A 16,309-nucleotide genomic window follows, 5' to 3' on the forward strand; every position below is an offset into this window, starting at 1 on the left:
GAAATTTTTTAAAAAATTTATCTGAGTATAGCTCAGCGTCCGCTGGACCAATCTAAAAGTGCGCCATACATTTTTTGTTCGAGACTCCCGGGTTAAGACTTTGGCGGTATTCCCGATCAATTATTTTGCAAATTTAATTTTACGAAATTTTTTAAAAAATTTATCTGAGTGTAGCTCAGCATCCGCTGGACCAATCAAAAAGTGCGCCATACATTTCTTGTTCGAGACTCCCGGGTTAAGACTTTGGTGGTATTTCCGATCAATAATCTTGCAAATTTAATTTTTCGAAAATTTTTCATAAATTTATTTGATTGTAGCTCAGCATCCGCTGGACCAATCAAAAAGTGCGCCATACATTTTTGTTCGAGACTCCCGGGTTAAGACTTTGGCGGTATTCCCGATCAATTATCTCGAAAAGTTAATTTTTCGAAATTTTTTAAAAAATTTATCTGAGTGTAGCTCAGCATCCGCTGGACCAATCAAAAAGTGCGCCATACATTTTTTGTTCGAGACTCCCGGGTTAAGGCTTTGGTGGTATTCCCGATCAATAATCTTGCAAATTTAATTTTTCGAAAAATTTTCATAAATTTATTTGAGTGTAGCTCAGCATCCGCTGGACCAATCAAAAAGTGCGCCATACATTTTTTGTTCGAGACTCCCGGGTTAAGACTTTGGCGGTATTCCCGATCAATTATTTTGCAAATTTAATTTTACGAAATTTTTTAAAAAATTTATCTGAGTGTAGCTCAGCATCCGCTAAACCAATCAAAAAGTGCGCCATACATTTCTTGTTCGAGACTCCCGGGTTAAGACTTTGGTGGTATTTCGATCAATAATCTTGCAAATTTAATTTTTCGAAAATTTTTCATAAATTTATTTGATTGTAGCTCAGCATCCGCTGTACCAATCAAAAAGTGCGCCATACATTTTTTGTTCGAGACTCCCGGGTTAAGACTTTGGCGGTATTCCCGATCAATTATCTCGAAAAGTTAATTTTTCGAAATTTTTTAAAAAATTTATTTGATTGTAGCTCAGCATCCGCTGGACCAATCAAAAAGTGCGCCATACATTTTTTGTTCGAGACTCCCGGATTAAGACTTTGGCGGTATTCCCGATCAATTATCTCGAAAAGTTAATTTTTCGAAATTTTTTAAAAAATTTATCTGAGTGTAGCTCAGCATCCGCTGGTCCAATCAAAAAGTGCGCCATACATTTTTTGTTCGAGACTCCCGGGTTAAGGCTTTGGCGGTATTCCCGATCAATTATCTCGCAAATTTAATTTTTCGAAATTTTTTAAAAAATTTATCTGATTATAGCTCAGCGTCCGCTGGACCAATCAAAAAGTGCGCCATACATTTTTTGTTCGAGACTCCCGGGTTAAGTCTTTGGCGGTATTCCCGATCAATTATCTCGCAAATTTAATTTTACGAAATTTCTTAAAAAATTTATCTGAGTGTAGCTCAGCATCCGCTGGACCAATCAAAAAGTGCGCCATACATTTTTTGTTCGAGACTCCCGGGTTAAGACTTTGGCGATATTCCCGATCAATTATCTCGCAAATTTAATTTTTCGAAATTTTTTAAAAAATTTATCTGAGTGTAGCTCAGCATCCGCTGGACCAATCAAATAGTGCGCCATACATTTTTTATTCGAGACTCCCTGGATAAGACTTTGGCGGTATTCCCGATCAATAATCTCGGAAATTTAATTTTTCGAAAATTTTTCATAAATTTATTTGATTGTAGCTCAGCATCCGTTGGACCAATCAAATAGTGCGCCATACATTTTTTGTTCAGAACTTTCTTCTAATGACATTGGCGGTATTCCGGAGCAATTATCTCGCAAATTTAATTTTTCAAAAATTTTTCATAATTTTATTTGAGTGTAGCTCAGCATCCGCTGGACCAATCAAAAAGTGCGCCATACATTTTTTGTTCAGAACTTTCTTCTAATTACATTGGCGGTATTCCGGAGCGATTATCTCGCAAATTTAATTTTTCTAAATTTTTTCCAAATTTTCTTTTGAGTGTGGATCAGTATCCGCTGGACCAATCAAAAAGTGCGCCATAAATTTTTTGTTCGCTACTTTTTGCTAAAGACTTTGGCGGTATTTTCGAACGATTATCTCGCAAATTTAATATTTCAAAAATTTTTCATAATTTTTTTTGAGTGTAGCTCAGCATCCGCTGGACCAATCTAAAAGTGCGCCATACATTTTTTGTTCGAAACTTTTTCCCTATTTTATTGGCGGTATTCCGGAAGGAATATCTCGCAAATTTAATTTTTCTAAATTTTTTCCAAATTTGTTTTCTAGTGTATCTCAGCATCCGTTGGACCAATCAAAAAGTGCGCCATACATTTTTTGTTCGCTACTTTTTGCTAACGACTTTGGCGGTATTTCCGAACAATTATCTCTAAAATTTAATTTTTTGAAAATTTTTTATAAATTTATTTGAGTGTAGCTCAGCATCCGCTGGACCAATCTAAAAGTGCGCTATACATTTTTTATTCGAAACTTTTTCCCTATTTTATTGGTGGTATTCCGGAAGGAATATCTCGCAAATTTATTTTTTTAAATTTTTTCCAAATTTTATTTTGAGTGTAGCTCAGCATCCGCTGGACCAATCAAAAAGTGCGCCATAAATTTTTTGTTCGAGACTCCCGGGTTAAGACTTTGGCGATATTCCCGATCAATTATCTCGCAAATTTAATTTTTCGAAATTTTTTAAAAAATTTATCTGAGTGTAGCTCAGCATCCGCTGGACCAATCAAATAGTGCGCCATACATTTTTTATTCGAGACTCCCTGGATAAGACTTTGGCGGTATTCCCGATCAATAATCTCGGAAATTTAATTTTTCGAAAATTTTTCATAAATTTATTTGATTGTAGCTCAGCATCCGTTGGACCAATCAAATAGTGCGCCATACATTTTTTGTTCAGAACTTTCTTCTAATGACATTGGCGGTATTCCGGAGCAATTATCTCGCAAATTTAATTTTTCAAAAATTTTTCATAATTTTATTTGAGTGTAGCTCAGCATCCGCTGGACCAATCAAAAAGTGCGCCATACATTTTTTGTTCAGAACTTTCTTCTAATTACATTGGCGGTATTCCGGAGCGATTATCTCGCAAATTTAATTTTTCTAAATTTTTTCCAAATTTTCTTTTGAGTGTGGATCAGTATCCGCTGGACCAATCAAAAAGTGCGCCATAAATTTTTTGTTCGCTACTTTTTGCTAAAGACTTTGGCGGTATTTTCGAACGATTATCTCGCAAATTTAATATTTCAAAAATTTTTCATAATTTTTTTTGAGTGTAGCTCAGCATCCGCTGGACCAATCTAAAAGTGCGCCATACATTTTTTGTTCGAAACTTTTTCCCTATTTTATTGGCGGTATTCCGGAAGGAATATCTCGCAAATTTAATTTTTCTAAATTTTTTCCAAATTTGTTTTCTAGTGTATCTCAGCATCCGTTGGACCAATCAAAAAGTGCGCCATACATTTTTTGTTCGCTACTTTTTGCTAACGACTTTGGCGGTATTTCCGAACAATTATCTCTAAAATTTAATTTTTTGAAAATTTTTTATAAATTTATTTGAGTGTAGCTCAGCATCCGCTGGACCAATCTAAAAGTGCGCTATACATTTTTTATTCGAAACTTTTTCCCTATTTTATTGGTGGTATTCCGGAAGGAATATCTCGCAAATTTATTTTTTTAAATTTTTTCCAAATTTTATTTTGAGTGTAGCTCAGCATCCGCTGGACCAATCAAAAAGTGCGCCATAAATTTTTTGTTCGAGACTCCCGGGTTAAGACTTTGGCGGTATTCCCGATCAATTATCTCGCAAATTTAATTTTACGAAATTTTTTAAAAAATTTATCTGAGTGTAGCTTAGCATCCGCTGGACCAATCAAAAAGTGCGCCATACATTTTTGGTTCGAGACTCCCGGGTTAAGACTTTGGCGGTATTCCCGATCAATTATCTCGCAAATTTAATTTTTCGAAATTTTTTAAAAAATTTATCTGAGTGTAGCTCAGCATCCGCTGGACCAATCAAAAAGTACGCCATACATTTTTTGTTTGAGACTCCCGGGTTAAGACTTTGGCGGTATTCCCGATCAATTATCTCGCAAATTTAATTTTTCGAAATTTTTTAAAAAATTTATCTGAGTGTAGCTCAGCATCCGCTGGACCAATCAAAAAGTACGCCATACATTTTTTGTTCGAGACTCCCGGGTTAAGACTTTGGCGGTATTCCCGATCAATTATCTCGCAAATTTAATTTTTCGAAATTTTTTAAAAAATTTATCTGAGTGTAGCTCAGCATCCGCTGGACCAATCAAATAGTGCGCCATACATTTTTTGTTCAGAACTTTCTTCTAATGACATTGGCGGTATTCCGGAGCGATTATCTCGCAAATTTAATTTTTCGAAATTTTTTAAAAAATTTATCTGAGTGTAGCTCAGCATCCGCTGGACCAATCAAATAGTGCGCCATACATTTTTTGTTCAGAACTTTCTTCTAATGACATTGGCGGTATTCCGGAGCAATTATCTCGCAAATTTAATTTTTCAAAAATTTTTCATAATTTTATTTGAGTGTAGCTCAGCATCCGCTGGACCAATAAAAAAGTGCGCCATACATTTTTTGTTCAGAACTTTCTTCTAATTACATTAGCGGTATTCCGGAGCGATTATCTCGCAAATTTAATATTTCAAAAATTTTTCATAATTTTTTTTGAGTGTAGCTCAGCATCCGCTGGACCAATCTAAAAGTGCGCCATACATTTTTTGTTCAGAACTTTCTTCTAATTACATTGGCGGTATTCCGGAGCGATTATCTCGCAAATTTAATTTTTCGAAATTTTTTAAAAAATTTATCTGAGTGTAGCTCAGCATCCGCTGGACCAATCAAATAGTGCGCCATACATTTTTTGTTCAGAACTTTCTTCTAATGACATTGGCGGTATTCCGGAGCAATTATCTCGCAAATTTAATTTTTCAAAAATTTTTCATAATTTTATTTGAGTGTAGCTCAGCATCCGCTGGACCAATAAAAAAGTGCGCCATACATTTTTTGTTCAGAACTTTCTTCTAATTACATTAGCGGTATTCCGGAGCGATTATCTCGCAAATTTAATTTTTCTAAATTCTTTCCAAATTTTCTTTTGAGTGTGGATCAGTATCCACTGGACCAATCAAAAAGTGCGCCATAAATTTTTTGTTCGCTACTTTTTGCTAAAGACTTTGGCGGTATTTTCGAACGATTATCTCGCAAATTTAATATTTCAAAAATTTTTCATAATTTTTTTTGAGTGTAGCTCAGCATCCGCTGGACCAATCTAAAAGTGCGCCATACATTTTTTGTTCAGAACTTTCTTCTAATTACATTGGCGGTATTCCGGAGCGATTATCTCGCAAATTTAATTTTTCTAAATTTTTTCCAAATTTTCTTATGAGTGTGGATCAGTATCCGCTGGACCAATCAAAAAGTGCGCCATAAATTTTTTGTTCGCTACTTTTTGCTAAAGACTTTGGCGGTATTTTCGAACGATTATCTCGCAAATTTAATATTTCAAAAATTTTTCATAATTTTTTTTGAGTGTAGCTCAGCATCCGCTGGACCAATCTAAAAGTGCGCCATACATTTTTTGTTCGAAACTTTTTCCCTATTTTATTGGCGGTATTCCGGAAGGAATATCTCGCAAATTTAATTTTTCTAAATTTTTTCCAAATTTGTTTTCTAGTGTATCTCAGCATCCGTTGGACCAATCAAAAAGTGCGCCATACATTTTTTGTTCGCTACTTTTTGCTAACGACTTTGGCGGTATTTCCGAACAATTATCTCTAAAATTTAATTTTTTGAAAATTTTTTATAAATTTATTTGAGTGTAGCTCAGCATCCGCTGGACCAATCTAAAAGTGCGCTATACATTTTTTGTTCGAAACTTTTTCCCTATTTTATTGGTGGTATTCCGGAAGGAATATCTCGCAAATTTAATTTTTTTAAATTTTTTCCAAATTTTATTTTGAGTGTAGCTCAGCATCCGCTGGACCAATCAAAAAGTGCGCCATAAATTTTTTGTTCGAGACTCCCGGGTTAAGACTTTGGCGGTATTCCCGATCAATTATCTCGCAAATTTAATTTTTCGAAATTTTTTAAAAAATTTATCTGAGTGTAGCTCAGCATCCGCTGGACCAATCAAAAAGTACGCCATACATTTTTTGTTTGAGACTCCCGGGTTAAGACTTTGGCGGTATTCCCGATCAATTATCTCGCAAATTTAATTTTTCGAAATTTTTTAAAAAATTTATCTGAGTGTAGCTCAGCATCCGCTGGACCAATCAAGAAGTACGCCATACATTTTTTGTTCGAGACTCCCGGGTTAAGACTTTGGCGGTATTCCCGATCAATTATCTCGCAAATTTAATTTTTCGAAATTTTTTAAAAAATTTATTTGAGTGTAGCTCAGCATCCGCTGGACCAATCAAAAAGTACGCCATACATTTTTTGTTCGAGACTCCCGGGATAAGATTTTGGCGGTATTCCCGATCAATTATCTCGCAAATTTAATTTTTCGAAATTTTTTAAAAAATTTATCTGAGTGTAGCTCAGCATCCGCTGGACCAATCAAAAAGTGCGACATACATTTTTTGTTCGAGACTCCCTGGTTAAGAGTTTGGTGGTATTCCCGATCAATAATCTTGCAAATTTAATTGTTCGAAATTTTTTAAAAAATTTATCTGAGTGTAGCTCAGCATTCGCTGGACCAATCAAAAAGTGCGCCATACATTTTTTGTTAGAGACTTTTTGATTAATTTTTTGGCATTATTCCCGAGTCATTATCTGGCAAATTTTTTTTTTCGAAATTTTTTCCCCAGTTTTAGTAAGTGTAGCTCAGCATCCGTTGTATCAATCAAAAAGTACGCAATACATTTTTTGTTCAGTACTTTCTTCTAATTACATTGGCGGTATTCCGGAGCGATTATCTCGCAAATTTAATTTTTCTAAATTTTTTCCAAATTTTCTTTTGAGTGTGGCTCAGCATCCGCTGGACCAATCAAAAAGTGCGCCATACATTTTTTGTTCAGAACTTTCTTCTAATTACATTGGCGGTATTCCGGAGCGATTATCTCGCAAATTTAATTTTCCAAAATTTTTCCAAAATGTTTTTGTGTGTAGCTCAGCATCTGCTGGACCAATCTAAAAGTGCGCCATATATTTTTTGTTCGAAACTTTTTCCCTATTTTCTTGGCGGTATTCCGGAAGGAATATCTCGCAAATTTAATTTTTCTAAATTTTTTCCAAATTTGTTTCCTGGTGTAGCTCAGCATCTGCTGGACCAATCTAAAAGTGTGCCATACATTTTTTGTTTGAAACTTTTTCCCTATTTTATTGGCGGTATCCTGGAATGAATATCTCGCAAATTTAATTTTTCTAAATTTTTTCCAAATTTGTTTTTTAGTGTAGCTCAGCATCCGCTGGACCAAACAAAAAGAATTTTATCTCCAAAAAATATTTCCATTTTCATTTATAATTAATTAAATATTCAAGAAATTATACATATTTTTTGTTATGGATTTGCATAATGTTTCCACTAGGGCGGTCAAAGAATGACTTGGGGATGAATGACCATTTGTAACAAGGTCTTGGACTTTCAAGTCCATGATTAATCTTACATATTCTAAGTGATGTGTCTTGATGGTGAATGATAGTATATCTGGGGCAAATTTGTGTATCTACAAATGCCGGTTTAACTAGAGAGAGAGATGGGTATAATCGTATTTGTCCTGAGCTTGCGACCCAACACACCGAGAGAAACACGTTTACATACACAGATGACAACCATATCCGACATATCTGTCAAACATGAAAGTGCTTGCTGGAATTTGCTGGATGTATTTGGAGAACAGTGTACGTGATACTATAGTTAAAGGAACGGAATGCCATTGGACGAATCTCATCCTAAATTCAAACATCGAAAAGCATACTTCACTATAATTAAGAGCATTACAAACCCATTTTCATTGGATTTCCGCAGTTGCTACTACTATATACTGTTGCTGAAATTAAACTACTCCCTGCTGAAATGACATTCTATTTTGACATTAGCAAACTGCAATGAAAAGGGAAACATTAATTGTCCCCAAAAGATTGAAATTCTGGTCAATATTCATTTATAGCTGCGATTGGTATATGAGTGGAAAATTATTACTTTCATTTTTCAAATTGGATATTGTATTATTCTAATTCTGTTATTCTATTTCTGTTGAATTCTAATTCCATTTGATGGAAATAAAAAAGAAAAATCTGTAGGGATTTTAAATCGAAAGTTTTGTCTACTTTTTGGATGAGGTGCACCTGTTTGAGATTTGTTCGGTAAATCCCGCATCACTTAAAATACTAAAGTAACTTGATCTTAGAAAGTGAAGCAGATTACGGGAACGAATATATATAGTAACTTTTAAAGTAGATATAGTGAATTTCTCCCTCCACTTTCAAAATTAGGAAATTGCGTGTTGGAATTGCAAATAGTTTCTTAATATTCCCATAACGGAAGGATCTCATTAGACATTTGCGGCATGTACAGCAGTTCACGGAGAGAAATGATAAGAATTTAATGACATAAAATATTCCTTTCTGTCTAAAGAATGAACAAAGTTAAATTTTTTATTTGTGTTATCAATTTGTTGAAATGTAGAACAAAAATTTTTGTTTTAGAATTACTAATTCAAAAAGTTTTGAAAAAAAAATCATCAAATGCTTCTTAATTCTATTATTTTTTGTTCGGGGAGAAAAAAAATTTTTTTTCTATGTGATTCTCATAATTTATTTTCTATTAATGCATCACACACTCGGGGAAATGTAAACGGAGAAGAGTTTATAAAAATAGAAAAGAAGCGGGCAGATAAACACAGAGAATATAGTCGCGCGCGCTCACAAATATTGGAATAATAAAAACACGCAGATCTATTTATCATTATATTGAAATAAATGGCTTTGAGTCGGCATTCGTTTCCAATATAAATGTACCCGATGCCATATTCCGCGTTCACAATAGAAATCGGAACGAATAAAAGCAAACACATCCATTGACAACTGAACTTCATCTTTTTGAACAACACTCATTTCCATTTAGAAAATTTGAAAACAACAACAAAAACCCCCTTTGAAACCATATTCCAGGAAAATTAAAAAGAAAATTTTTTTTTCGAAAAGTATGAAATAAAAATTATGAATTTTTTTTTCTTATTTGAAAATCATTCTTTTGTTATATATTATAAAGCAGCAAGTCTGACTTTTGTATTTTGAAAAGTCATTAGCGTTCTTTATATTATAATTGATATGAAAAAATTTAATTAAAATAATTGGACTGTGTCTATTTTTTTTGTGGTAAAAAAAACAATTACATTGGAACATTGATTTGGGAATTTTTATTACACATCAGCCAATACAATTTTACAAAGTTTTATGGAAATTGGATCAATGGTATTCGCATTTGGATGCCAATAAATGTGTGATTTCGAAATAGGTTTTCCATATAGTATATATATATATGTAATATATATTTAATGTATGGAAGGAAAAGTAAATTTTATATTAGCTTTCAAATAAGTTATTATCGTACAAAAAAATGTACTCAACCTGCAATTTTATTTATTTCATTTGATATCCAAAAATGAATTTTAAAATCTATTTTTCTTCTTTGGCAAAATTTAGATCAAAATTCGGTTAAGTTATAAAAATTTTTCTTGAAAATAGAAATTCGATTCGGTCTTTTTTTGGGTAGGGGGGTTCAATTTTTCTTTGGTATTTTGAGATATAAAAATAGATTTTGCTATTTGGCATTTGATCCTGTAATTATAGGATCAGTTCTCTTCGTGGCAATTGTGTATAGGTAAATTTGAAAAGTTCTCGAGGATTCTGTAGGAAGCAACGTCGAAAACTGAGTGTCGGGGTCAGGAGCACGTTTCTGGCTAACAGACGATTAACTTGCCGATCATGATAGGAGATAAACCCCTGTACTTCAACGGAATAACAGGCATCCACGACCAGAGGCGTTTTAATTTGCTATCGATTAATGTTACGTTCTCGACACGGGTTAGTTTATTCTGGCATTGGCACTTTTTTTTTCTTATCCTCTACTCTCTCTCTCTCTCTCTAGTTCAATTGTATCGATTGCAGAACTTTCAATTTTTCTTTTACACTCCAAATAAATTAACTCTCTGCTTGAGTGAAAAGAAATTTATACTTTGCAAATTATAGTATATAAATTAAAATTTTTTTTTTCAAAATTTTGTTATTTATTTTTTTTGTACATTTTTCATTATATGTAAAAATTGTACAATGTAGAAAAAAATTAATTTCAATACAAAAAATAATGCAAATCCATCTGTAAAATTTTGCAAACAAAATTATAGACTTTTCTGTTTATATTTTACACTGTAAAAAAGGAGTTGAATTTCAACTCCCTAGGGGATGCTATAAAAGTCCTTTTGGAGTTGAAGCGAAGGGAGTTAATGCTTTTCGAGTTAATTTTATGCCTATAGGGAGTTGGTTTTAAGGAGTTAATTTAATAATTAACTCCTTTTTTAAGTTGATTTTTAACTCCCAACTCCCAGTAACGTTAACTCCCTAATTTTTTTTTACAGTGTACAGATGTTGTTTATTAATTTGTATAATATATTTAAGAAAAAATAAAAAAAAAATAATTTAAAAACTAGTTCGTATTTGATTGAATAATTTTTTGATGTGAGAAAATTTTACTATTTGAATGTGTAAAATTTAATTCACGAATTAGAAAAATTTAAATTTTTAAGGGAATAATATTTTAATTTTTGACAAAATTAATTAATTTTTAGAATAAAGAACTATTTATATGTATATATATATTAAACCTCTTAACTGTGATGTAAATATAATAATTAATTAGGATTGCATGTTCCTCAAAATCTAACGTATATGCAAGTATTAAATTTATGCAAAGGTTTATATTACACTTAATTAAGGTAAATATTAAATTTAATACATGTATGCTTCGGAGGGTAATTTTGACGCATTTTGTGTTTTAAGAGCATTTAATTTACATTTCTGAATTTTCTAATTTTATATAAGAAGCACGTTAATTGCAATATTATTAAATATATATAAAAAAATAATTTTTTTTTTCGATTTTATTAATAGAAAATATATATATATTTTTTAATATCATGTGATGATACATTAAAGTGAGGGAAATAAAATATTTCCTGTCTGGATAATTCAAATATTAAAAATGATTGATATAATTTGTTTTTCATATTTAAAGAAAATAACGCATATTTCGCGCAAAATCGTATATCTTTATGCTCATCTTGCTTCAGTAATAGACCTATGGCACGTGATATCGACAAACACATCAGTCTATTTGACAATTTCGATAGTGGTATAGCATTAGATTTGCTTTCACTGATAACCTTTATAATATAATACATTCCTATTGTCAGAAATATTGTTGATCCACGTTTACGCTCATTATAATATTGATTTTGATAAATTAAAATTTGTATCTAGTATAACAAAAAATGATTTTAATTTAATAAAACTTTGAAATTTCGAATAATTTTTTATATTAAAATCATTATTATTTATTAATAAATATTTTGAAAATTTTGAAACTTGGATAAAAAGGATAATATATTTAATTGATCGTAATCTACTTCTTTTTTTGGGAAAATATTTTTTTTTGTGTTTCGACAATTTAATATGGAAATTTAAGTCGGTGATGCGAGGATTATGAGAGATAGAAGGGATGCTTTCCCCTGGGGAAATGACTCGATCATTTCATTAACGCCTAGTTAAGCCATCTCCCATGGAATTTTGAACCTCCATTTCATGATGTAGATTTATTATGTGTCCCAGAACTGTATGTATATATAGTTGTCACACTAATCCTCACTATATGATTAGAAATTCAAAAAGCATACAGATATATTTTCAACTAATGAAAATGAAGTTACTGAAAAAAAAAATTGATATCACATTTTTATTATATAAATAAAAATGTATTTTTTGAAATGTAATTAAAATGTATTTTTTGAAATGTAATTAAAATTACAAAATTTATTCTGAATTTTATACTTTTTGAAAAAAAAAAAATTCTATAAGAGAAATTTTCCATTTAACATTTTTTCCAAGTGTATAATAAATTAATAAAAGATTCAAAGTGAAAAGTCTTGCTTTCAGGGAAATTTTCTTTATCGCATATTTTTTTTTAACGATGAGAAAATACATAAATAGTAACAGATAATAATCTAACGTTGTAAAAAAAATTTCTTTTTAATTTTTTTTTATGTAGAAACTTTAATGGTCCTTGTTTTTCTTTTTTTTTTTTTGACTTCAATTATAAGCTTAGAAATCATCTTCTTATCATAATTAATTAACTTTTATTATCATTTCACTGAAAAGTCAATTTTAAAGTTTCTTAATACTATGGCATTAGGGAGTAAAATACAAGAGGGGAAGAGTACCTACTTGAGTTGAATTAATGTAAATAAATGTGCGCAAAAAAAAAAAAAAAAAGTTTTAATTCACTCGGCAAGTAAATTTGCTTTGTAAATATGTAAATTTTTTTTTTCTTTTAGGAGTACAACTTCTCGTCTCTGCTAAAGAATATTTTTTTAATTATTTAGAAAAGTTCGCGTTGCATTTTCTACTTCTATAAGTTTATTTCTTTTCATATAGTAATCTCGCATATTTTCTAGGGAATTGCAAATGCATCTGGTGAGTCATTTTGCTGATGCTGCATTTTAAATATCAAATTGTGGGTAAAAGTTAATGCTGACTTATATATATATATATATAGAATTCTGGAATTTTAAAATAGATGGAAGAATTTTTTACATTTTTGTTACATGCGAGAGAGAGAGAGAGATATCAAACAAAATTTTGATATTTTCAAAAAATATTTATATCGAAAGTATTATTAAATGTAATATTTTTATAGAAAAAAAATTTAATGGAAATTCGAAACAGTAAAAACATTTTTATAAAATTGAATTTTTCTTTATTGTGAGAGTTTTTAAAAATATTAACTTTTCTAGGTCAAGAATTTTAACTTATTTCTGCAATTTTCTTCAATTCCTTGGCAATTTTTTTTTTTATCGACGAGAGTATGTGTGTGTGTGTGTGTTTTTTTTTTTTTGGTGTCGCAAGAGTTTCTTGAAAAAGAAGGAGAATACAGATTGTCACACTTGGGATTTCAAATCTAAGACAGAAACGTTGTCTCTGTGACAATCACACCTGTTATATATTCCTTGTGTCCTTTCAATATTTTCGTTCAAAATTAACAGGTCATTTTTTAAAATTTTTTAAACAAAAATAAAATTTTATATTAGTTTTCAAAACTATCAAATATAATGAGAAAAGAAAATATGAATTATAAATTTTTTGTTAGATAGTCACTAGGGAACAATATAGGAATATATTTAAAGATCCAATAAATATATTTTAAAAGGGGGAGAAATTGTACGTCTTAGATTCTATACTATTTTTTTATGATGATGAAAAATATTCATATTTCTCATAAGTTAATATAAAAAGTGGAGGTTCAGATTTAGTAATATATCATGTCACTTGGAGAAAACTTAATAAATGATGTACAAATTTGCGTTCGTCTAAAAGTATAAAATTTTCTCTTATTCATTATATAAAGAAAAACACCAGTGAAGATAATTTTTCACCCTCACAAAATCAGTTTTATAGGGATTTTATATTTTTCCAAAATTATTTTACCTCCCTTCACTGTTTAATTTAATACCAACTTTAGGTACTAAATTGCCTTTTGGTTCTATTTTAATACCTAAAATTGGTACTATTTTAGTACCTTCTTTTTTTTTTATATATGTCTAATGCGCTTTAAATTCAGATTAGATATTGACAATTTTTTTTTACATTTCTATTTATAAAAAATGAACAAGTGTAAAAATAGTATAAAAATATCTGATATTTTTTCATCCGCTTCGTGTCGATGTTAATCCTATAAAATCAGAGAGAAACATACACTTTGCGAGGAAATAATCGTATTAAAAAAAAAAAAAAAAATAAGAGTTAAACTACTGGTAAAATAATTGATGATGCAAAAGTAAATGAAATAATTAATGAGAAATTTAAAGGAATTTTCGCTATTCCAATTTTTAATCCAATTTTTGAATTATTGAAGACACAATGTGATAAGCCTTTTTTTCCTTTGTGTTCAATTTTTGTGTTTTGTTATACAAACTTCAATTAAAAGAAAAAAAAAAATTCTTTTTTAAAATCAAAAATTTTTTGACTGCAAACAATATTCCAAAAATTTGGCAGAAAATAAAAAAATATTTTAAATTAAATTTTAGACGAATTTATAAATAGAGTGAATTTTCTCCAACGAGCTTGAAAAATTCTTGAATAAGTCATTAAATTGAGAAATCTGCAATAAAGTTATATTTATTACAGACGTGAATAAATTTTTTAGTTGAGAATTTTTTTTTTTTTAGCTGTATTTATTTAATTATGAATCAGTTTAAAAAAAAAAGTGTTTCATCTTTTTTTTTCCAGGTCAGACGTGATGATGGGTTGAATATTCAGATGCGATAAACATTTATAGGCGAAGTATGGCTGTCTTAATACCTCCAATATCAGGAATAGGATAACCATGTGCAGATAACAACCAGGTATGTGTGTTTACTGACATAAGTATATGTATATATATATAGCTATTTATATGGTTCCCTTTGCAAAAGAGAGCAGAATGTGTACCTTTAAAAGCACTTCTCAATCGACTTTCCAGGATTCTCCGAGTCTATTTTAACAATACTGGCGGGTAGCGCCAAGAATTTATGCTTTACAGACTAAAAAAAAAGAAAAATGACTCGTAAGCTAAAGAATTAGAAATGTTTTTCAAAATATATAGTAAAATAAATTTAGTATAAAGATTATAATATAAAAAAAGTTAGAGTTGAAATTAGAAAAATTATTATTAATTAACTATTAGTTGCATTTTTCTTCTTCTATTTTTTCTAACGGAAAAATAAGAAATATTTTCTCTTATATATAAAAAGTGGAAAAAAAATATGGGATATTTTTTTTTTTTTTTTATAATTTTCATCAACATTAATAGGCTAAAAGCCTTTTTCCCATAAACTAAAATTAATATTGTATTATTAATTTACTTTGCTCATAAAATGTATACTGCTTTTTGTATATTTACTAAAATAATATTAGAAGATTTAATTAAATTAAATAAACAAAAGACGAGAGGAATAAAAATTAACAGATTAAAATTTAATGAATTAAAAATTGATTTTAAAAATTTTTTAAAAATATCACATCATAATTTACTTTTTTTACATATATTAATATTTTCTATTTTAAGTTTAATTATTATTTCAATATTTTTGCACTTAAAGGGAAAAGATATTTCTTATTTTTTCTATTATTGGAAATATATATATGTGGGAAAAGAAAAATTTTAGCCTGAAACTTAAAAAGTTAAAAAGTTTATAAAAAGAAATACACTAGTGTGGGAGAATATCGTAACTGTGTTATGGTAATTCGAAAAAAGCTGGAGGCAATTTTATTGCCTCGTCGATTCCTTCCCTCGGAAAGGTAAACAAACGCGCTTCCCCTTGACGAGGAGAAAAAGAAGCAGAGCAAACGTTAACTTTAAGTACACGAAGAAGGCAAGTTACGATCCTCTGATGCCTTTTCCCAATCTTTTATTTATTCTCCTTCAACAATTTTTGTTTACCAATGGTACAAATGTATATACATTCAAAATCTCTTTTAAAAAAAATATAAACGTCCGGATTTGTTACAATAGTTTTTTCACGTTTTATGAAATTTATCGTAAATATGATCAAAATTTTTTTTGTATTTAATTTAAAAATTGGATACGAGCAAATTGCATTTGCACTGAAATCTAGGAATTGGTAACTTTTTTTTTGGAAGATAACAATGGCTGCTTAATTAATTTTTTTTTATTAGTGCTTTATTGTAGTGGTTGACAATGGTTGTGAAATTATTGGTAATTTTTTTGCATGTAGTGCTTAGTTTTAGTTGTTACCAATGGTTGTAAAATCATTGGTGATTATTTGCATGTAGTGCTTAGTTTTAGTTGTTATCAAAGGTTGTAAAATCATTAGTAATTTTTTTATTCAGTAGTGCTTTATTTTAGTGGTTGTAAATGGTTGCGTAAAATGATTAGTAATTTTTTTCTTCAGTAGTGCTTAGCTTTAATTGTTACCAATATGGTTGTAAAATCATTAGTAATTTTTTTCTTTAGTAGT

General features: G+C 30.1%; 1 long non-coding RNA gene across 1 annotated transcript in view; it reads left to right on the forward strand.

The window, feature by feature from the left end:
- LOC127290577 (uncharacterized) overlaps positions 1 to 14,696 on the forward strand; it is a 51,387-nt gene extending 36,691 nt beyond the window's left edge. The window contains exon 8 of the long non-coding RNA XR_007844387.1: positions 14,580 to 14,696. This is a non-coding gene — a long non-coding RNA (uncharacterized LOC127290577). The remainder of the gene's footprint in view (positions 1 to 14,579) is intronic.
- The last annotated feature ends 1,613 nt before the right edge of the window (positions 14,697 to 16,309 follow it).

This window comes from Leptopilina boulardi, unplaced genomic scaffold, assembly GCF_019393585.1.
Source record: "Leptopilina boulardi isolate dan_hultmark-lab unplaced genomic scaffold, ZJU_Lbou_2.1 LbouV2_70, whole genome shotgun sequence".
NCBI lineage: Eukaryota > Metazoa > Arthropoda > Insecta > Hymenoptera > Figitidae > Leptopilina > Leptopilina boulardi.